Genomic DNA, 20,154 nt, shown 5'->3' with positions numbered 1-20,154 from the left:
TTGTTCGGGCCCTACTCTTGTTCCTTGCCTCTGCTTGAAGTTTAAGCTTTGCCAAGCTAAAATAAAAATATGTGTTGGGTCTGCTAGCTACGATAACCACAGGGAATCCTGTAGGTATGACCAACCTCAAGAAAAGTATACCAGAAATTACAACTCTGTGGATGATGCTGTAAGAAAGACAGAAAAAAAGATGGTGTAATTTGGATTGATATACTCTTCTCTAGATAGTTTGTTCCACTTTCTCTTTGAAGCGGCGAGCAACTAACTCATAACGTGAAAATGCTCCTGACTGCAGTGGAACAAGAGCTTCACCCTTGGCCTGGTCAAAGTGGCTGAAGCAAAGCTGTGAGCCACCACGCCTGGCAAGCAAGCCCCCCCCCCCCGTTCCCTCAGCCTTTTGGGCTCAAGGCCAAACTGTTAATTTTACAAGAACAAAAGTAAAGATTATGTTCACATAATACTGGAACTAGCAGAAAAAGATAAAGGAAAATAAAGTGTGAAAGCCTTTTGATGCATGTCTCTGAGTAAACATGTTTTGTGGTAACATCACTATTATTTCCAAAAAGCTGTGAATTTAACTCTTCCAGCCCCACCAAAATTGGCAGAAAAAATAATGGCATTCCTCTTAAAGATTTATTCTTCACCGAGTTTAGTTAATACCTCGCGTACACTCCAGAACAGCATTCCCACTGCTGATGGTCAGAAAATGAGTGTGCTATATAATTGTTGTTTACTGTACACCGCTGCTCAGTAGAAGAATGGGAAATCTTGGGATTTAAAGAGGCTGGGCAGATTATAGCATGTTACCTGTTTTCTGACTGATTGGCAAAAGGTTATAATGGATTGCAGCAACATAAAAGATGCAATCAAACAAATGAGGGCAGATGCTGGAATTAACGCCTTATACACCTTGAGATTTTAACCATCATTCATAAAAAAAAAAGGAACACAACATTATCTGAACATAAGTATAGCCTCAGTATACTTTGTTGGCAGTGACAGGCGAGATCAATATTGGAGACCAAATGCCAACAGTAAAAGGGTATGTCAGTCAGTATTTCACTGACTAACTGCCCTTATCTGAAGCTCTCATGCTTCACTGGGTGAAAATACAGCCATTGATCTTAGTGTCACAACTCAAATTCTTCATATATCAACTAGTTTTTTTCCTCTTTTTCAGCTGAATTTCTGGGCCACTATTTATTTTTATGATCAATATTTCTATCACTCTCCCAGGAACTACATTTTTATTATATTAACCTTTAAGCACAATTTTTAACATATCTGTTTGGTGTAATGTCACGTTTTTTAACTCAACATCTCTTTTCCAACAGTGTCAGAAGTACATCTGAAGTTCAGGCTTTTTCAAGCATTTGTGGCCAAACTGCTGTGATTTGAGGATAAAGCTGCCCAAAGCAGCACTCCTGAGGAGTTCTCCTGGGCTGTGGAGCTGTACTTCCAGGGACTGTTTTCCCTTCCAGGAATTCACAGCTGAGCTGTATTTTTTTTTTCTAAGAAAACAAGTTTTCCTAGTAATTGATCGGACTGCTTTATCTTAAAGAATGTAAGTGTTCGAGACTAGCAGGGAAAAAAATCCATCCATGCAAATAGACCTACGTTTGTAAGTAAAAGAGATAGGTTGTTCTACTAAACAAAATCAAGTACTCGGAGGGACTTTAAGGTATATAATGTGTGTGTATCAGGTTCCTGGCTTGTTTTATGGTCTTGGCTGATGCAGTTGAGCTCTCTGAATTTCCCTTTTGCTGTTTGCAAAGCGGGGCTATGAAGGACAACCCACTTGCATTAGGTCCTTTGGATCTACAAATGAATGAAACCATATTCCAGAAGCTGTATGTGTATGACTGACCTACATTTAGTGTTTTGTGAGACTAACCGTTAATAAAGGAACTGAAGTTCAATGTTTTGAGATCTTTAAATAAAAGGCAGTAAATGGACAATAAAAAACATATATAGACATTATAAAGCATTAATATCTTAGGGAATAAGCCTTAAAGTAAGAATTTGGGGGAAATTATTAAAAAAAAACAAACCCAAGCTTTCTCCCTCCCTGTTAGAACAATGTAAAAGTCTCTCACTAAGCTCGTTTATTTGGCTTAGTGAAAAATCCCAGAAAACTATTAGTCGTGTTATTAATGTCCATCTTGGAAGCAATATAAACAAGGTAATTCCTTGATTGTTCGACAAGGTGAAAGAAAATTCTGTCACTATGTGTTTTTTTCTGATCAAGAGCAATTTTCAATCTTCCTTTAAGTACTATCAGAAACTAAAATCAGCAAGAGACACTAAGTAATGCAGTCAAAGACTCTTTCATTTTATTTTTTTAATTATTATTATTTAAAGTTTCAGTGTATTACATTAGGGCTATAATTTTAACACAAAAGTCGATGTCTCCCAAAGGAAATTGTTCTACCCCAAAGTGTTTCATCAGTTATTGTGTTGCTCCGTCATTATCCAAATTGTCAAAGCAATTTCATTATAAATCCCACATAAAGTAGCACTAAGGGGTAATGGCAAAGTGGCTTTGGTCCCTGTAGGACCATCTCAAGAAAAATAATTTCAGGCAAATAGGAAACGATGCTTTGTTCTTGTTCTGCGGGAGGGAGGTTCGTCTTTTTGGCTATGGCTCCAAGACAGAAAAAAACCACACAAATGGGGACTGTTTAAGGCTGGGAAAACAGCATGCTATACACAAGTTAGTTCGCTTAGGCATCCCACAACAAGAGCTTAATGATAACAGGACTGACTGGAGCTAGATATGGTAATGAGGCTTAATTTCTCAGCTACAGAGAGCTCTTCAAGGGAAGAATGCAGTGGGAGGATGGGAGGGTAAAGAAGCGGGTGCCCACGCGCCTGCAGGCACAGACGAGAGAAGAGGGGTGTGCTTGTACATAAATAACCTCTCAACTACAGTCAGACTTTTTCTCTAGCTGTCCAAAATAGTGTATATAGCATACAGACTTCAGATCTGTTGGGTCCACTTTTTCCAAGGGAAGATAAAAGGTCCAGGTTAGAGGACAGCCTTTGTAGCAAGGAGAAGTCATGAAAATACTTATTTTTTAATTAATTCTACAAAATTAAAATACTAATTCCACAGCATCCTTGTACAGAGGTGAAGAGGACAAACATACGGACATTATTTATTTTTAGAAACTTCTTTGGGAGATGAGGGGCAGAAAAGGGGACAATGTAAAAAGGAAGTACAAATAAATGAAAGGGAAAGAAGAACTCTACAGGTCAAGAAATACTCATAACCGTACTATGCACCAGAAAATTAAATCCTTAGAGAGCAAGCAGTTCAGAAGAAACTTAAAACATTTAGAATATACAAAGGCAATATACAATCATATTTTAGTTGATGAACACAGAGTCAGTAAAGTGGTCGGTGGCTGGAGAATCCTGATCCTATTTCTGGCTCTTAGGAATGGAAAATTACTTCATTTCCCTGTGCCACAACAAAACAACATGAAAAATGACTAGAGAACCACATAAGGGAATTTTTGAGGTTTAGTTAATATTTAATGAAGGGGTTGACATTCTTGTATGAACAACATCACAATAGCAACTCGTATTATTAAAACTAATTAAAGAATGATTTTATATAGCTAAACTACGCACTTCATGCAACTGTAGTTGCTATAGTTTACTCAAAAGATATCCATTGCTAAGTTTACAAATTACTCTAGTGAGCTCTTTTAAAATGCAAGGTTTTATTAAAATGTACTAAATCAGTTTGTCAGATTTCAGGCCATTACTACCAGTTATACACTGCTCCTAAAAATTCATTTTCTGGCAATGTTCCATGCTGCAGAAAGCCTCAAGACAAGATGAAATTTAAAGCAACTGGATCAATGAACACTAGATTCCTAAATGTGTTCTGCATTTCTGAAATCTCCGTGCCTTACCATATGAGTCTCTCTGACCGTTCCCTGAATTCACATCCCACAATGCAGTCAGAGCATTTAAAACTATGATTAGGAATAGCACCGTATTAAAGATGTAACACACACCATCATCAGTGGTCACATTGGTATATAGAGCCATCTCATTACCCAATATTGCATAAATTGTAAAAATACATCTGTGTAAATGGACCACCTATAAAAATTAGTCTGATTTTGTCCCCTTCCATATACATATAGAAAAAAAAGATCTAAAATGGAGAGAGAACAAAAAAGTCTCATTTGAGAAGCTCTAAATTTTTCTCTTCTATTGTGCTGCGCTTTTTTGGATGCCAGAAGAGGAAACACCAACATCCTGATCATACTGTCCCTCAGCCCCTTGTATTTGCCAAAGTCAGAGTCACCCCAACAGAAAGAGGCTTCCAAAAGCTCCCACGGCACTAAAGAGAGCATGGCTGTCTTCAAGAAGCTGAGGATGAAAGATTAATATAATATTTTCCATCTTCCATCCAAGGCTGGTGGACATTTCATTTTGGCACAGAGATTGATCAAAAAAAGAGACCAAGACCCTTCTTTACCCCAGTTGTGGTGTACAGTTCCATGCGCCACTGCGCACAGAGGCTAACCTTCATGCAGCCTGCCTTTGCTTTCAAGTTACTTTTCCTGTTTACAGAGAGAAAGAAGAAGCACAAAACTAAACACTAGATGGAAATCTTTTTCTGGACTGGGATGTCAGAACTGCATTCAACATTTTGCTTATCAACCTCAATTTGGCTCTTGTTTTTGAGTCATTAGGACTTTCCCTCATCATGCTAAAGACCTCGGTACTTGGTATGGCCAACTCTGACATAAAGAGGAATAAATAAAATTTTAAAAAGCTGCACATTATAGCCATTATAGATGCCTTGGTGATAGAGGGTTACCATGATTTCCTACGTGGCTACAGATTGCAGTATCTCTCCAAAAGATTTTCTGTCCATTGCTTTGGAGCAACTGCGAGCACCAGCTGATTCCCATCATTTACAGAAGCCAGAGAGCAGCACGATGAACAGAGTTTAAATACAGGATCCATTGAAGGAGAGGGAAAAAAAATCTAACCAGCTGACAGTGTTCATCAAGTTACTTCAGCTGATCCTTAAAAGCACAATTTTAAATGAAAAAGTAATGCATGCAGGCAATTAGATACCATGGAACGTGTGGCAGGTCACTAACCAAGAAGGAATTGCAGCGAACCAAGGAGACCAAGCAAAGACAGATTACAAAATATCAATAAAACTAACATGACTGTCATTATTGATGGGATTAACTCTCTCAGCCCAGCAGCAGCAGCAAAAGGGGAAGCTGATATTCTATTTACTGTCAACTTCCCATCTGTACTTGTCATATGAAATTGTTGTTTTGCCAATCTTTCTTTTTTTGCCGGGCAAAAATATTTTGAAGAAGCGAGAAACAATACTCCAGAAGGAAAAATCAATTCTGATGGTGGGGAGGACAGGCCTCTGTCATAGGTTATAAGAAAAGGACATTTAAAAATCTAGATATTTATATCATACGACACAAAGCAGTTTTATATACACATGACCATTCTGAGTTACTTTGTTGCACAGTTAAGGTGACAGCACGTGTTACCATTTTTGCTGAAGAGCAGGAAAGGTACTTACATTTAGGCCTGTGAAATATGCTGTCATCGAAGTTAGAAGGAAATATATTCAATTTCTATGACCACATTTTCACGAGTCTGCATTTCACGCACTCTAAGCAAAGGGTGAGCACATTGCAGTTCAGGGATTTCACTTCTCTGGTTTTTAGGTTCATTGAAAAGAAGCCCATAATGCTGGGGACAACTTTTTGTAAAGGGGGTCATTACATTTATTAAATTTCCTTTTTTAAAATAAACAAGTATAAAACCTACTCTCATGCTTATATGTAAAAATCCTGTAATTTGGAGAATATGTTCTGAAAATCTACTTCTAAATGCAGAGCATGGAGAGGTATCACAAATCCCTTTAATTAGGTCTTACTTGCTTTTGAGTAACACATATGCAGGGCTTTCAATTGTGTTTTCTCTTATTGTTAGTACTTGTGAACACTTGTGGTTCATTGACTGAGCCTCATTACCCCTGGAGATTGTTTGTTCATCTATTTGTCAGAATTTAATTACTGGAGCACAACCACTGATATAACAACATACACACAAGAGCCTAATATTTTCTCTTCTCCGTCACCTACAGTAGTAGGTAGCTTTATTTCCCCTCTAGAAAATTTCTCTTAATCAACTTGTCACTGTGTAGAACACCACATTTCGTAAGCAAAGGAGGGGACTTTTAGAGAGACAAATACCATACTGGAACCGTCTCTGAAAATCTACCTTCTCAACTGAACAGCTGAAGACCTAAGCAACTCACTGCCTTCTTATTCAGAAGTAGAAAGCCAATGGCTGCATTACACTTGCTGATTACAAAGTCTGTTGTCCAGTTGCATCGCTAAAGTGAAAAAACCCCTGCAAAATGCAAAGCAACACCAGCGGTGTCAAAGCAATTTCTTGGAGGCAAAAGCAATGTGCTAGACTGTCTGCTTGCCCTTCAACGGTAGTCTCTGCCCTTCATCCCCAAAGAAGAGTCCTTACAGAGTTCAGCTATGGAACACTTTCTGTGCAATTCTTGCATATCTACAGCTGCAAAGAAGACTCCTGACTGTACTTCTGCGTGATGCGCCCGTATCTATAAATTCAAAAAACCACGAAAGTGAAGACTTGCTGCTTCAACTTCATTTTTTTTTAACCTGGGGAGAAAACCACCAGCACATACTTCATCTAGTTGTCACACAGACTGAGTTACTACCTGTAAAATATATATCACAGAAAGTGAGAACAAAATATGTAAGGATTTGCATAATGCGTTTCAACCACTGGAATGTGTTTAAGACCCGCATTTCCAGAGATTAGAGAAAGTATTCTAGAAAACGCCTCAAGAAACTATTTTCAAGTAAGCCTTCCTTCATAAGCACACAGTACAAAATATCAGTGTTAACCTTCCCCTCCAAAACATCCTCAATTAAAAAAAAAAAACAGTAATCTTGATAGAAATTAACCTCTAAAAAATTAATGATATTTCACAAGACAAAACCATTCTTTAGCTGAAATTCCGATTGTCTTCTAGGTAGGAAGATCCATTTTTTACTGTTAAACTATATTCAAGCTTACCATTGGAAATTCAGCTACAGTATTTTCACACGTCAACAGGGCAAAGCAAACCTTTTGGTATCACAAGACACTATACTTTATTATATACTTTATCTAGCATTTGTTGTGGAAATATGTCTTGAACAGAATCAAAACCAGCATCTTGTCCCTATTTTACAATCTCCATAAATGAGAATGGTCTCCTAGCGTTGCTGTTTTAATGGCACTACTTAGCAGCATTCAAGGGTGTAGAGTAGGACTCAAGAGGCAGAGAATCCTATTTGAATGCATAATAAAGAAGCATCTGAAGTTTTACCAGGTTTATTAAATTGTTTATGGCTATTTCAATAGTAGCTGTTAAATTAACCATCCTAAAAGAGAGAGAAAAGAATAGGTAACAGTGGCTATTATCACACTTTTAATATGAGTCTAGTAATAAGCCTATGCTTTATTTTAAAAGCTCTGATTCTTGAAGTCACATTTATATGGACATCTTTGGCTTTCATTTTCATACAAAATGCCTGTTGAATAAAGCTTGAAGACATGAATTGTTCAGGTTCAGATATCAATAAGTAACTAAAAAGGATGCCACTATTAAAAAAAATTCTCAATTTCTAAGCGTCTGAAAATCTTGTGAAGGCTCATTCATGAATTTCAGAGTGGCTACACTGACATCACCACTTCAAAGCTTTCTTTTTCCCCATAAATCTAGACTACAAAAATTAATTTCCTGAATCTTCTGAGTCATTTCATTTAACAACTTAGGAAGACAAACAACACAGGCAGACCTTCCACTGCCCGCCACAGAGAGCAAAATTGTGCTGATAAACAAAACAATTATCAGGGCGTGCAGGAGGGATGGATTCAAAGAGCCACCTTTACTAGTGTTAAAAACACAATCAAGCTAATGACGGAGTAGCTGCCTGCATTACCTGCTCTTGCTGGCCAGGGGCAAACACAAGGATTCAACGCAATCCTCTGCAACTGGCCCAGCCGATCGATCCCCTTCTCCTGGTGACGAGCAAAGGGCACGGAGCACACACCGTGCGTGGGCTGAGGGAGGGAAAAAGTGCCAAGGGGACACGGTGGGGTTACCTCGGATTTATTTTCTATCACAGAGGCAATAGAGCCGTGGACCAGCAAAGGCTCGGTGCAATTGCACACACACATTTGTCCACTCTGTGAGAGTTTTTCAGGGCTCATCTGTTTTCTCAGTGATTCAACACGCATAGTTGTGTTTCTTCCCAAACAAAATGATGCAAACTGGAAACATTTTTAAAAATCCTCATCCACGACTAATTACTGATGCTGAAGATTAACATTCTGTGGCACTTCAGCTTTAGTTACTTTTCTTAATTAATGTCATATTTGCAAAGATCTATAAAAACACTGTTTAGGTAAATGATGTGTGTTCATTAACTATTTAAATTCTGTGTCTTTTTTTATTTTATTTTGTATAAGTATTTGGAATGCCTCTCGCAATTCTTATGAAGAACCTTTCAAGCCTCAAGGGATCTGTAGGTGCTTAACAAAAAGGCCAAAATTTCATTAATTATCAGGACGAAAGGTGTTGGTGTCAGGCATGTTAAGAGCCCTTAACATCCACATGTGCATGTATTTATAAATACGTATTGTGCATGCAAGGATCAATTTTTTCAAAGAAACAAATTACTGTTGCACTACACAGCAGCAACAGCTGAGTTGCAGAGCGCAGTAACAACACCTAAGCCGTTATTATTAGGACTGTGTGGCTAAGAGTGGCTTCCTTGCTCTGGGCAGGCAGACAAACCATTTCTGATACTCGTTTCCTCTACCGCAGAGCACAGTTCATACACTGAAGACTTCTTTTCTGGGCATGCAACGCAGAGCAATGTATTTAGTGGCATAAGCTTTTCTGATGTAAAGCTGAGGGATAAGGACACCGCTGGTGTAAGATGTAGTTTTGAAGACTATCCACCCAACGACAGTCCTAGGGTAGGTTTGCCTGATGCAGTTTTATCACATCTCTAAGCCATGGGCAACCCTCAGTATTTGTCCTGGCCTGCTCAACTTACAACCTCCTCCCATATATAACATTTCAATAAGTACTTTGCTTGAGAATTTTAACAACAAGTATCACTATGGTCCCATCCAGGATAAGATGTCATTAAGTCTTGACTTCCTTACTCTATTTTTTTTTTTAATAGCAAAACCATCTTTTTTTTGGGCCCTGTTCTAGCAATGCTTTTTATCTATTTTTATTTCATTTTATTTTTTATTTTTTACCACTGCCACAGTATACAGCACTGCATAAATCCTTGCAAAGGGAGAGGCTGTGCTGGGCATGAAGATGAGGTGACAAACCCCAGCTGGGAAACACGCTGTCAGGCAGGCTGGTTTTGAAGGCTGCGATGGGATGGTACTTGCTGCATTTGGGTCACGGAGCCCAACAGCGACCCCAGGCCTGGGGCATGCACCCAGCTGCGTGCAACTTGCATGCCAAACTGTACAACGGGTTTTCTCTATTTCTGAGGAAACAGAGGAGAAGCTGTTGGGGACCGAAGTGGGGACAGAGGAAATAAGTTACACTAGACAGGACCCTGAGTTTTTGTCAGCTCTCTTGAATTTCTGCATCATTGCAATAGTGAATGAAAAGTCTCCTACTGGTTGCCAAAAAAGCACCTATTTTAAGGACACAATTTTAGGGCCAGATTCTCAGTCTAGATAGATGCTGGCTCCTAGAGTAAACCTACTTATCCTCCTGCACTACCACCAAAGAGAAAAAGAGCACCATGAGACTAAATAACTTCATAACTCACCTCCTATAGATTAGGAGTATCTTTAACAACAGCTTGTAAAACAAGCACCACCATGGGAGAGCCTGGGAAGCTGTCATGTGCCCCTGCTGTCTTCCCCCTTCAACTCACTTTGCTCTCTGAAGCTACCCAGCCACGGGGCTGGTTTGCACCAGGGAGCTCAGGGATCACTGGCAATATGCTTCTGGTTCCTCCGAGCTCAACAGCTACTCACGGATAAGCAAAGCAGCATCTCCTCAGCCTCCGGAGAGAGCTTCACCATCTGTGCTGGCCCTTGTCACCCACCTGCTCTTCCCAACCGGCCAGCTACAAACCGGGCGATGTGGGTGGGAGGCAGCCAGTTCCCCTCGTCTTCCTTTAATGCCCTATTCTGACCGTAAGCCAAGCTTCATCCCATGCTGTTGTGTTTAATACATGTCACAACGCAGGTCCTACAGAGACTGCAAAAAGCAACAGCCACAAAAACCATGCTGGTGAGCAAAACTGATTGTATGCATATTTGTAGGACTGGGTCCATGCAGTTTAAGCCATAGCTACAAGTGAAAGAAAATTAGTGAAAATATGAATTAATATATAAGCATGCATAATTAAGAACAAACTTGCTGTCATAATTTTCAGCCTCCAGAAAACGTGGAAAACGCTCTATAGAGAATGGGAAAATTGAGCACATCACTTGCAACCTTAAATGCTTTCCTAAATAGAAACAAAGGGACAGCAGTCACACTGAGATCTATTTTAAAAGAAAGCAGAGCTTGTGCCTGACCCAAGCAAGCAGGGAGCCCCACATTGCCTGTTAATCAAAGAGAACCCAAGGAGAAAAAAAGGATAACTATAGGAATAAGGGATAGATGCAATGAATAACTTGAAAGATCAAAAGCATATCAAATTCTGTTATTACTTTTGCAGAAATATCAAAGCATAATTATGCTGTTTTCACATATCATTATTTGACTCTCTAGGGAATTAAAATGAACATAATTAATAAATAAAAAGTATCCATTTAAAACAGAAACATGGGGTACTTTTCGGCAACTGCAGGTAACTTGTTGCAGTACTTTCTGTGCCCTCATATATCATTTGTATCTTGAATATATTAACTTTGAGCTAGGCACAAAGAGTCACATTATTACCGGTCACATTGTAAAAGCAGACTCTGTACAAACACGCTGGATCACTCTGGCAGATACGTAGAAGACAGGCTGCAAAAATTCAAGTGCGGGATACAACACAGTACGAGGACTCTCCAATAAGGAGAACATTATTTAATTATAGTGTCTGCTTGTTTTCCTTTTCAATTTCCTTCCTTCTTTCACCTCTTCTACCCAAGCCCTCCGTGTGACACAGGGATGCTGTGGTTTAGCAGGATGTCATTGGCTCGGGCCCCTTTCTAACCGAGTACTCAGCACATCAAGGGACAGCCTCGACCAACCCAGGAGGCGACGTGCACCAAAAGAGATCACTTCAGCAAACCCACAAGACCATCACAGCATGTAAATAACGAACAGCATAGCATCGCTCTGATATCCTGCTCATAACCTCACATTGCACTAGAAAAGCCAAACAACACATCTGACCACAAAGCAGCACATTTGCAAATCAAAAATGGAAGCCTTAAACAAAAAAAATTAAAAACTCCTGTTTCCTACAGTCATCTGAACTATGCATGGTCCAGATGCCTCTTTCAGTATTGCAGTTGCTGCTTTCTTGAAAATCATGGGGAGGTCAGTTTGACAACTGCAAATACTCTACGGTTTCTTAAAATGACTCACAGGGGGTGGGGGCAGGGAGGAAACACGGGAAGGAAAGAAAAAAAGTTACACCAAATCTATCTAAATTTCTCGCAAATCTCTAAATACATTTTCTTCTGCTTATTGGTTCTACTTCCAACAATCCTATTCTACTTTCTACATTACAATAATACTCTCTTCTTGCCATTAATATTGTGTTCAGTGAAATGCTAATATTTTTCAGTTCACTGTCAGAGAGAACTAAATCTACAGCAAGCTAATCTGCCATAAAGTCATGTTTTATACACATGACTACAAATTGAGTTTTACACTCCATGGAAAGCAATCTTCCATCTTTAAGGGTATCATGAGACACAGAATTAGATCTATTCTTCTGGCATTACTAAATCATAAGATGAAATATAATTTGACGTGCAAATGATATTGTAAACCCAAGGCAATGAAGCACTGAGAATGTTTTTAGTACTAAACTTACTTGTTTGCTTAGTATTAAGAGTCTTTTTGAGAAAATTAGTCTCTATTTATAATGGAAACAGCATTACATAAACTTTTTTTCCGTAACACAGGTCCTAGTCTAGAGATTGAGAGACTATATGCATTTATTTCTAAATTGGGCAACTAAGTTTAAACATGTGTTTCTCATCTCTTGAGCTCCGGAGATGTGAGCACTGGGAGTCTGTCACAACTACAACTTCTATTTCAGATACTCAAAGTAACATTTTTGAATCTGGATGTCATTTAGGGCTGCTTTCACTTGTCAAGTTTCCAAACATCTTAAAAATAAACCAGTTAATGTATTTTTCTGTTTACACTGGGAACAGGTTTTGGTCACTTGATCTCGCAGAAGCAAACCTGGGAGTCAATCGTTGTGCTCCCTGCAAAGAGTCCCTCCCCAGCTTTCCTGCAGCCCCTTCAGGCCCTGGCAGGCCGCTGGGAGGTCTCCCCGGAGCCTTCTCTTCTCCAGGCTGAACACCCCCAGCTCCCTCAGCCTGGCTCCACAGCAGAGGGGCTGCAGCCTCTGATCATCCTCGTGGCCTCCTCTGGACTCGCTCTGATACATCCCTGTCCTTGTGCTGGGCCCCAGAGCTGAACGCAGGCTCCAAGTGGGGTCTCAGAAGATCTCACCACTTCCTCCAACCGCTTCCTAAAAAAGCACTTGTTTGAGAAGAGGCATTCACTTGCAGCTTCCTGCACTGTCTAAGTGCAGGAAGTGGACAGACCATTGCCACTCTGCAGTTTATTAAACAGAAGAGAGACAGGGAAGTAACCAAGTTCACGTAGCTCAGAGCTGAGACTTAGCCAGAGGTAGAAAGATGGAAACAGGAACAGTATCAAAATGTCTCTTAAGCCATTTAAGGGTATATCATATTTTCCACCTGGTTAAGGTCTTTTTTTTGGTGGCTGACTACCACATCAATGATCAGGTGATCATGAGGAAAGGTGGGTTTTTGCATTAACTCCTGAAGAAGGGAATTACTATAAGGGCATGTAGTGATAGAATAAGGTGTAATGGCTTTAAACTAAAAGAAGATAGATTTAAATTAGATATTAGGAAGAAATTCTTCCCTCAGAGGGCAGTGAGGCCCTGTCCCAGGCTGCCCAGAGGAGCTGTGGCTGCCCCATCCCTGGCAGTGCCCAAGGCCAGGCTGGATGGGGCTTTGGGCAGCCTGGGCTGGGGGGAGGTGTCCCTGCCCATGGCAGGGGGTGGCACTGGGGGGGTTTTGAGGTCCCTTCCAAGCCAAACCATTCTGGGATTCTATTCTAAGAAACAACCCCTGCATTTTGATAATTTTCCCAACAGAAGATCAGGATGCTCCCACTTTTGGAGGTAATTGCAAGTGGCACTACCTAAAGATTGGTCCAAGCATGAAAACGAGGCAGGCACCCTTTAGGTCACAAACTCAAGCTGCTCTCCACCATCAACTCCTCACTCCTTGGAGAAATCAGCCCACCAGCCGGGCAGGTAAGAAGATCAACCCCAAGTGCCTGCACATCACTTTGTGTCCATCTGCATGCTAGTTTTCAGACACAATAAGAAATTACGTCCGATGCCCATCAGTGTGGGTAGTTCTGCTGCACACATTGGCATTACTGGAATTGTATCGTACGGCATCCAAATCGCCAGCACGTTCCTTTTCGTGGAGAGGTAAAAGGGAAAACATCGCTCACTGAGACACGGAGGCACCTCATGGCCGACAACCACTTGGTGCAAACAGCTCTTTGATGTTTATATAATGTATGGCTTCAAGAACAAGCAAGTTCATTCTTTAATTAAGAGAAACACTTTGAACTTAAAATAATTCCTTTCATCAAAAGACTGTGGAACATTTTACAAAGACGGTGAAGTATTAATAGTATAGTTTTATACAGGGAGAAACTGAGGCCAAGGGAGATTAAGGGAGTTACTTGAATGTCTGTCAGACAGCTAGGGATAGCTCAGTTATCCTCAGTTATTCCAAAACCGTGCTTCAAACTACCCAAGTGCGCAGATATCAAAGAACATTTTCAAGCCAAAATTCACTGCTATTTGACACGTAGAGAGTTCTTTGGAGAGCTCTGAAGACAAATGTATCTAAACACAAACGCCAAGCCTACAAGATCCTGGATCCATCTAATCAAACTTAAAAGATGTTGAACATTTTCAATTTTTTTTTTTTTACTAAAACTTCCTGGGGGTAAAACTCATTCTTCATGTCTGTGCCAGGTACGTTGCCTGTGGGTATTATCAGTGTGTATGTATTTAGGAACAGAGAGACTGCACTGGAGTGCAAGGTAGTCTGTTAAAGGCCTGTGACACTTATAGGTACGTATTGCATTCACATGCAAAGGAATTAAAGAAACAGAATTGAGCGACGTGCAAAGCAGATCTTGGAAAGAGAAGTAGATCCAAAGCTCAGGTCGTTCTTGTTTTTAACTCTGGAAGATGACACATGTTCTCTTTTCTTTTAGATTTGAAGGAAAATACATCTTCAGAACTTTTTACACTGGGTGAAGGGGGGACGTGAACACGAAGAGAAAACCCACCCTAAAGCAGTTCAGTTGTTAGTCTTTTAAATTCTTTCTGCTCACATGAAATTGCTGTTTTGGTGCCCCAGGTCACAGAACAAAATCCTGGGTTTTTGAGAGAATTTGGACACACGGGGGGAGAGAAAAGAAAGGAGGCGAAATGGGGTTGCAGGCAAAGATGAGGGCAATCAGATCTCACGCTTTATACTGGATGAGAGGAAGGCTCACCTGTGAGTACAGCTTCACGCTTCTGAAACTTCAGTCAGCAGAACTTACTCTTAAACAGCAGGTTCGGGTCACTATCATTACGAACATATAAAAGGTACTAGTCTTCTTCTATGGAAAGATGTTCTTCTTTTCCCTCCCGTAACCCTGTTTATCCTTTTCTAATATCAACTGCATTCAAACCAGGATATTTTACATATTTTTTACAGTTAGTATGTCTCTTTTTTTTCCCCCTTTGCACCATTAGCTTGAAGACAACCATCACACTTCGATCAGCAAGCTGAAGCACAGCCTGCAGTACAGGATCAACTATTAGAGCAGCTCTGCTATTCTTACCAAAAGGATCATACACATCGTTATTCTAAATACGATGTCTTTCTCAGATCCATTACGATGCGCTGGCGTATTTAAGGTGCAGTTGAGGAAAAAATGATAAACAGATCAGATCAGAGCTGTGGTTTCCTTTGATGATTTTGGCACTTTTCAAAGGAAAGCTTTGGGAAGAGCACAAGAAAAAGAGGGAATCAGTAGTATAAATTATGAATACTAAATTGTTTGGGATTCAGGATATTTCTCAGCTGCTTCTATTTTCCCCTGTCTACATTCCTTAAAGAGCATGCATGAAGGCTGCAGCTGCAGCCTCCTTCATCTCCCTGGCCAAAACTCTCAGGAAGAAAATCCCATCTACTTCAGGCTATAAATAAATGAATTCCTTGATTCAAATAGAGACATCATAACACTGGAAACCAAAAAAATAAAAAGCAAAAAAAAGAAAAAAAGCAAACCCAGAAAAGATGTCACCTTCTTTTCACAAATCTCTGTCCCACTCGTTTCAGTCCAGTTCATTGTTATTCATACCCATCCCTTTTCTATAAATATTTGTCTTGCATTTGTCAAGAATTATATTTAAAAAATGAAATTCTATTTGGGGTTTTACAGTACAGGAGGCTATTATATATACATTATCCTTATGTGCATGATTGGGGAGAATAGATGATTTGTGAAGTTATCTATTATGGGGAATAATCAAGATTAATGAGCCCTATGGCACTTGCTGAATGCCTCCAGAGATTTATTACTCAGGTTGTTCGTTTTTCTTGTTATGTTGGTGCTGTCAAGAGTCCTGTAACAAATGCAAACACAGACGTGTATTAATTGCAAATGTGGAACAAGGCTGCTGTGATGTTACTAAATGCTTGCAACTCTGCTGTTTCTCCAGCAGCTTCACTGGCTGTACGATTTCTTATCTGCCACGTTTCTGGTGAATTTCCTATCTTGGCATACAACGCAAGTGATTTTAATGTATAGAAAGATAAGTGGGGATGGAGGGATTAAAGAGGAAAGGGAACTCTGTGTCCATCTTACTCTTAAGAAGGCAAGCTGCTCTGGGTGGAAGTGACAGATCCCTGGGCTTTTCCAGCAGCCAAGTCTGGAAGGTCAAATTTTATCATAGGTACATTTTACAGAACAAGACTTTTAAACCTCCAGTAACTGTGGCATAAAATACATTTCTCAGGAAACGTGAGCTCTATTTTGCTTTCAGATTTGTCTAAGGATGCCATTATAACACACATCTGTCAGGATGCTAATGCTGTTTCACCAGCTGGCATTCCTGTTTTTCCAGGGAGGTGTCAGCTGCCAGCAAACTCCGTGGTATCAACAGGAGGATCAGCGACCCCTGAGCCTATTAAGTTATTTAATAACAGCTCAATGTGTTCTTTTTCCTGTATGGGATCTCTTCATCAATTTCTTCAAGCTGAATACCTATCAGGCATCGCCACGCTTAGCATACACCGTTCATCCCGAATGGATAATATTAAATAATTTCAGAAATCCAAGAAAAGCTTTTGGAAAACAAACACACACCCACACACAGGGGGTGTACCGATGTTACCTTAAATATTCCCCGTGCTGAATATGGAGTTCAAGCAATGCAACACTGACCTAAATTAATGACAATGTAGTTTGTGGATTCCAGTGAAATACTGTGTATCTCAGTGCCACCGATTCTGGGGCTTTACTCTTGCAGGAAACGATGGCTGTGCCAGCTTGCTTCATTTATACTGATGTGGACCGACACCTTATCTCGTCAAACCTTCTCCCAGGGGATTTGCACAAGGGCCAGTTCCTAGCTGCAGACACTCACAGGTTTCTTTCATGCTCTCCGGTGTAAGTTCAGGCCAGAAGTTGTAGAGCTTTCATGTTTACGTATTCATATATAAAAACACATTTCTACCTCCCAGGCAGATGTTTTTCTGATTCACCATGCTGGCATAAACACAGAACGTGTGGGATGATGCTAATAGCTCAGCTCTATTAATGTACAGGAGGGTATAATAATGATAATAACATAGCAGCAAACAGTGATAGCATCCAAATACATTGAGCTCTTCCCTCTCAAAGTAGCACAGTATGTGAGGACCTGGAATGATCTGCCAAATCCTTCCTCAATGGAAAAGAAACAATTAAAAAATTATTATTTAAGGCAAATTGGGTACAACTTCAGGGTCAGAAGTCACCATGTTAGAGTTCACCAAAATCTGGGAAGCCTACAGAAGAAAAAGATCCCGAGCTCTTTCATCATTCTTTTGTTTATTTTTACTTATATATTTTTATGGGCTTCTGATGAAGACAGGCTACTAGGTTAGGTGGATATTTAGTCTGGTCCTCTTAAGCTGTTCATATGCCCTTACATATCCAGCCTGAAAGTTTGAACAGCTTTAAAAAATTATTTAATCCTCTTTTTTAGTCATATCTTAAGTTATAATGGATCATAGTTTGTCTAGTCGGCACTGCTCTTAGAATAGAAACCTGCTGTCTCTTACCTTGAAAATAATTTGCCATAAAAACTCAAATCCCTTCCTCTCTCTCTGTTCCCCACTCCTTACTTTCCTGACTCCATATTCAGAAGACAAACTTTTTTTTGGATGAGAAGTTACAGACTTTACAAAGGCAGAGTAAAGTATGTTTCTGAGGCACTACAGTAGTATTAGCAATAGTAACAACCACCCAAAAATGAGAAATGTAGCAAGTCCTTTGAAAGGACTGAACAGGATATCTTTCTCATTAAATAGTTATTTACTATTGCACCTGTTTTTCCTCTGATGAGAAATCAAATACAGAAGTTTGTTTCATTTAGGTCTGCGGTTTGTACCTAAATAATTTGCTATTCCTGAGGGAATGGAGCTGTGTTGGATTTAGAAATCCAAATTAGAGATTCAATCCTGACTAGTAACCTGGTTTTATTCCTCTCTTAACATTACGGAAAAAATGCAAAACCCGGAGATATACAACAAGGAAATAATAGCATAGTCCCAAATGTTTTTTAAAAAGTCAGCTCAAAAGAGATGGGTATTTATGGGCAGATTTTTTTTTTTCTTAAGCAAAGCAAAACAAGGAAATATGTTATTAAACAGCTGGAGAATAGTGATGCAATTCTTTGCCTTTTGGTGTTCCTCTGCTTTACAATGCAACAAGTTTTCGTATACCCGCCACCCAGACTGATAGGTACTGTCTGAACAACAATTTCCCCATTTTCCTAAGTGTCAACCATTTGTAGCAGTAATCCTTACAACTTTAGAGAATAAGTTAATGTGACATGGCTATTGGAGAGAAAATTCAGACACATGCAAAAACAGAGACAATCAATTCTTATTTTTGCACGTGTGTTAGCAATTCAAGGGAAAATCTGTTGTATTTGTTAAGGAAAACTGAAGCCTAGCAAGTCTCACTCCATGCATTAGCAGATTGCCAGTGGACTGTGGATGCTCAAAAGACTACTTCAGTCACAAGAGAGGCATCACTGAAAGGACAAGATGTCAGCAAGGCCGAACAGATACCCCAAGTCAAAGGCTAGAAGGAGAGCAAGAATCCCGTAAATTCCCACACTCTTCTTTAAAACATCTTCTTTCAAAGGCTTTTACAGAGTGAACAACTAGGTAATTCCAGACCAAGCTTCCTTGATAAAATGGTAAGGGAATATATACTGAATGAGCTTGTTTTTGTCTTCTCAATAGCCTCAAGTAGGCGTGTGAAGGTTCCTCTGAAGCCTTCTGAAGGTTCCTCTGAAGCCTCAGGCAATTCCAAAATACTGGAAGTCAGGCAGGCAGGGCAGAAGGCCGGCCTGGCTGACCAGGGATCTTCTACTGGAGCTTAGGCGAAAAAAGGAAGTGTATGGCTGCTGGAAGGAGGGTCAGGCGACGAGGAAGGAATACAGGGATGCTGCTTGTGTTTGTAGGGAGAAAATTCACATGGCCAAAGCCCAACTAGAGTTGAAGCTGGCCATGTCTGTGAGAGACAACAAAAAAGTTTTTTTTAGATATGTGAACAGAAAAAGGAGAACTGAAGAAAACATAGGTCCACTACTTGATGGGGAAGGTCTCCTCACAGACAATGACACAGGCAAAGCAGAGACATTTAATGCCTTCTTCGCCTCTGTCTTCAACACCGATGATGGGCTTCGGGACCCAGGGTGCCCTGAGCTGGAGGACCATGACGGTGGGAATGACAAACTCCCAACCGACCCTGAACGTGTGCGGGATTTGCTGCTCCACCTGGATCCATACAAGTCCATGGGTCCGGATGGAATTCATCCCAGGGTGCTTAAAGAGCTGGATGACGTCATTGAAGGACCTCTCTCAATTATTTTTCAACAATCTTAGGAATCTGGAGAGGTCCCAGTGGACTGGAAGCTGGGAAATGTTGTGCCAATTTTCAAGAAGGGTAAGAAAGAAGACCCTAGCAATTACAGGCCTGTCAGTCTCACGTCAGTGCCCGGTAAAATTATGGAGAGGATGATCCTTGAAGTTATTGAAGCACACCTGGGGGACAATGCAGTCATTGGTCCCAGCCAACATGGGTTCATGAGGGGTAGGTCCTGCCTAACAAATTTGATTTCCTTTTATGATAAGATCACCCATCTAGTCGATTAAGGGAAACCAGCTGATGTGATTTTTTTGACACGCTTCAGCAAAGCTTTTGACACGGTTTCCCGTAGGATCCTACTGGACAAAATGTCCAGCATACAACTTAACAAAAACATCATACGATGGGTGAGCAATTGGCTGACGGGCAGGGCTCAAAGGGTAAATGTGGTAAATGGCGGATGGTCACTAGTGGGGTCCCCCAAGGCTCCATTTTAGGGCCAGTCCTCTTCAATGTTTTTATAAATGATTTGGATGTAGGACTAGAAGGTGTTTTGAGCAAATTTGCTGACAACACCAAATTTGGAGGAGTTATAGACTCAGATGAGGGTGGAAAGGCCTTGCAGAGAGATCTGG

General features: G+C 40.3%; 1 protein-coding gene across 15 annotated transcripts in view; it reads right to left on the bottom strand.

Annotated features, from left to right (window-relative positions):
• The window catches only part of CELF2 (CUGBP Elav-like family member 2), a 568,240-nt gene that overhangs the window by 175,457 nt on the left and 372,629 nt on the right, over positions 1–20,154 (bottom strand). The window lies entirely within an intron of this gene.

Source organism: Anser anser (assembly GCF_964211835.1).
Source record: "Anser anser genome assembly, chromosome: 1".
Classification (NCBI taxonomy): Eukaryota; Metazoa; Chordata; class Aves; order Anseriformes; family Anatidae; genus Anser; species Anser anser.
The sequence above is the reverse complement of the archived record's forward strand: the minus strand, read 5'-3'. Positions and strand labels throughout refer to the sequence as shown.